This window comes from Rhipicephalus sanguineus, chromosome 7 (genome assembly GCF_013339695.2).
Source record: "Rhipicephalus sanguineus isolate Rsan-2018 chromosome 7, BIME_Rsan_1.4, whole genome shotgun sequence".
Lineage (NCBI taxonomy): Eukaryota > Metazoa > Arthropoda > Arachnida > Ixodida > Ixodidae > Rhipicephalus > Rhipicephalus sanguineus.
The window spans coordinates 101,032,850-101,036,723 of record NC_051182.1 but is presented as its reverse complement, the minus strand read 5'-3'; positions in this window follow the sequence as shown (position 1 = coordinate 101,036,723).

Genomic DNA, 3,874 nt, shown 5'->3' with positions numbered 1-3,874 from the left:
TGGCTGCCTTCAGCCGATCGAGGTTCCCGCTGAACCTTTTTTTCGAGTCGGTCTCGACCTGCTTGGCCCTTTCCCACTCTCCAGCTCCGGAAATAAATGGATTGCTGTCGCCACAGACTACGCGACGCGGTACGCTATCGCACGAGCACTTCCGACGAGTTGCGCTACCGACGTTGCGGACTTTCTGTTGTACGACATAATTTTAGTGCACGGAGCCCCACGCCAACTCCGCACTGACCGTGGCCGCACCTTCCTCTCAGCTGTCGTTGAAGAAATCCTGCGGTCTTGCAATACCAAGCACAAGTTTACAACTTCGTACCATCCACAGACGAACGGTCTCACGGAGCGCCTCAACAGGACCATAACCGACATGCTCGCGAAATACGTCGCGGCTGATCACCAGGACTGGGACATTCATTTGCCATATGTGACGTTCGCCTATAATTCTTCGCGTCACGACACTGCCGGCTACTCGCCATTCTATCTCCTATACGGACGAGAACCCGCGCTACCCTTGGACACTTTGCTGCCCTCCGCCACCGAATATGCCGCCGAAGCCATCGCCCGCGCCGACCACGCGCGCCAACTCGCCCGTAACCGCCTAGAAGCTTCGCAGGAGCACCAAAGACAGCTCTATGATTGTCGTCATAGAGACGTGCACTTTTCCCCGGGTTCTCTTGTGCTTCTCTGGTCACCCACTCGGCGTGTGGGGCTTTCTGAGAAACTGCTGTCACGGTACACTGGACCATACCGTGTCGTTCGCCAGGTGACTGACGTCACGTATGAGATCATCCCAGCCGATCCAACGCCGTCATCGTCAGCTACGAGCGACATCGTTCACGTGTCTCGGCTCAAGCCCTATTACCCTCCTTCGACCACATCTGTGTAGATTAAGCACCGAGACGGTGCTTCTACCGCCGGGGGGTTATGATACCAGACAGCGTGGCTCTATGAAAGAGGAAGACGACGTCGCTTGCTGGTTGTTGCTGGACTGTCGCCATCTTGTCCACCCTGCGCTGTGCATTGTGAATAGTTATTAAACGAGCTACCTGTAACAATATTTTCCTTTCCATCTCTTTCTTTCTCTCTCTCTCTTTATTTCACTTTCTCGGTATTTCTATTGTTCTCTTGCTTCCCTTTCTTTCTTTCTTTCTTCAATATTTTCCTTTCCATCTCTTTCTTTCTCTCTCTCTCTTTATTTCACTTTCTCGGTATTTCTATTGTTCTCTTGCTTCCCTTTCTTTCTTTCTTTCTTTCATTCTTTCTTTCTTTCTTTCTTCAATATTTTCCTTTCCATCTCTTTCTTTCTCTCTCTTTATTTCACTTTCTCGGTATTTCTATTGTTCTCTTGCTTCCCTTTCTTTCTTTCTTTCTTTCTTTCTTCAATATTTTCCTTTCCATCTCTTTCTTTCTCTCTCTCTCTTTATTTCACTTTCTCGGTATTTCTATTGTTCTCTTGCTTCCCTTTCTTTCTTTCTTTCTTTCTTTCTTTCTTTCTTTCTTTCTGTCTTTCTTTCTTTCTTTCTTTCTTTCTTTCTTCAATATTTTCCTTTCCATCTCTTTCTTTCTCTCTCTCTCTTTATTTCACTTTCTCGGTATTTCTATTGTTCTCTTGCTTCCCTTCTTTCTTTCTTTCTTTCTTTCTTCAATATTTTCCTTTCCATCTCTTTCTTTCTCTCTCTCTCTTTATTTCACTTTCTCGGTATTTCTATTGTTCTCTTGCTTCCCTTTCTTTCTTTCTTTCTTTCTTTCTTCAATATTTTCCTTTCCATCTCTTTCTTTCTCTCTCTCTCTTTATTTCACTTTCTCGGTATTTCTATTGTTCTCATGCTTCCCTTTCTTTCTTTCTTTCTTTCTTCAATATTTTCCTTTCCATCTCTTTCTTTCTCTCTCTCTCTTTATTTCACTTTCTCGGTATTTCTATTGTTCTCTTGCTTCCCTTTCTTTCTTTCTTTCTTTCTTTCTTTCTTTCAATATTTTATTTCCAATTTCTTTCTCTCTCTCTCTTTTATTTCACTTTCTCGGTATTTCTATTGTTCTCTTGCTTCCCTTCTTTCTTTCTTTCTTTCTTTCTTCTTTCTTTCTTTCTTCTTTTTTTTCCTTCTTTCTTTCTTTCTTCAATTCATTTTCCTTTCCATCTCTTTCTTTCTCTCTCTCTCTTTATTTCACTTTCTCGTATTTCTATTGTTCTCTTGCTTCCCTTTCTTTCTTTCTTTCTTTTCTTTCTTTCTTTCTTTCTTTCTTTCTTTCTTCAATATTTTCCTTTCCATCTCTTTCTTTCTCTCTCTCTCTTTATTTCACTTCTCGGGTATTTCTATTGTTCTCTTGCTTCCCATTCTTTTTCTTCTTTCTTTCTTCAATATTTTCCTTTCCATCTCTTTCTTTCTCTCTCTCTCTTTATTTCACTTTCTCGGTATTTCTATTGGTCTCTTGCTTCCCTTTCTTTCTTTCTTTCTTTCTTTCTTCAATATTTTCTTTCCATCTCTTTCTTTCTCTCTCTCTCTCTTTATTTCACTTTCTCGGTATTTCTATTGTTCTCTTGCTTCCCTTTCCTTCTTTCTTTCTTTCTTTCTTTCTTTCTTTCTTTCCTTCTTTACTTTCTTCTTCTTCAATATTTTCCTTTCCATCTCTTTCTTTCTCTCTCTCTCTCTTATTTCACTTCTCGGTATTTCTATTGTTCTCTTGCTTCCCTTTCTTTGCTTCTTTCTTTCTTTCTTTCCTTCTTTCTTTCTTTCTTCAATATTTTCCTTTCCATCTCTTTCTTTCTCTCTCTCTCTCTTTATTTCACTTTCTCGGTATTTCTATTGTTCTCTTGCTTCCCTTTCTTTCTTCTTCTTTCTTTCTTTCTTTCTTTCTTTCTTTCTTCAATATTTTCCTTTCCATCTCTTTCTTTCTCTCTCTCTCTTTATTTCACTTTCTCGGTATTTCTATTGTTCTCTTGCTTCCCTTCTTTCTTTCTTCTTTCTATTCTTTCTTTCTTCAATAGTTTCCTTTCCATCTCTTCTTTCTCTCTCTCTCTTTATTTCACTTTCTCGGTATTTCTATTGTTCTCTTGCTTCCCTTTCTTTCTTTCTATTCTTTCTTCTTCAATATTTTCCTTTCCATCTCTTCTTTCTCTCTCTCTCTTTATTTCACTTTCTCGGTATTTCTATTGTTCTCTTGCGTTCCCTGTCTTTTCTTTCTTTCTTTCTTTCTCAATATTTTCCTTTCCATCTCTTTCTCTCTCTCTCTCTTTATTCACTTTCTCGGTATTTCTATTGTTCTCTTGCTTCCCTTTCTTCTTTCTTTCGTTCTTTCTTTCTTCTTTCTTTCTTTCTTCAATATTTTCCTTTCCATCTCTTCTTTCTCTCTCTCCTTTATTTCACTTTCTCGGTATTTCTATTGTTCTCTTGCTCCTTTCTTTCTTTCTTTCTTTCTTTCTTTCTTTCTTTCTTCATATTTTCCTTTCCATCTCTTTCTTTCTCTCTCTCTCTCTCTTTATTTCACTTTCTCGGTATTTCTATTGTTCTCTTGCTTCCCTTTCTTTCTTGCTTTCTTCTTTCTTTCTTTCCTTCTTTCTTCTTTCTTTCTTTCTTCAATATTTTCCTTTCCATCTCTTTCTTTCTCTCTCTCTCTTTATAGTCACTTTCTCGGTATTTCTATTGTTCTCTTGCTTCCCTTTCTTTCTTTCTTTCTTTCTTTCTTCAATATTTTCCTTTCCATCTCTGTCTTTCTCTCTGTCTCTTATTTCACTTTCTCGGTATTTCTATTGTTCTCTTGCTTCCCTTTCTTTCTTTCTTTCTTTCTTTCTTCAATTTTCCTTTCCATCTTTTCTTTCTCTCTCTCTCTTTATTTCACTTTCTCGGTATTTCTATTGTTCCTTGCTTCCCTTTCT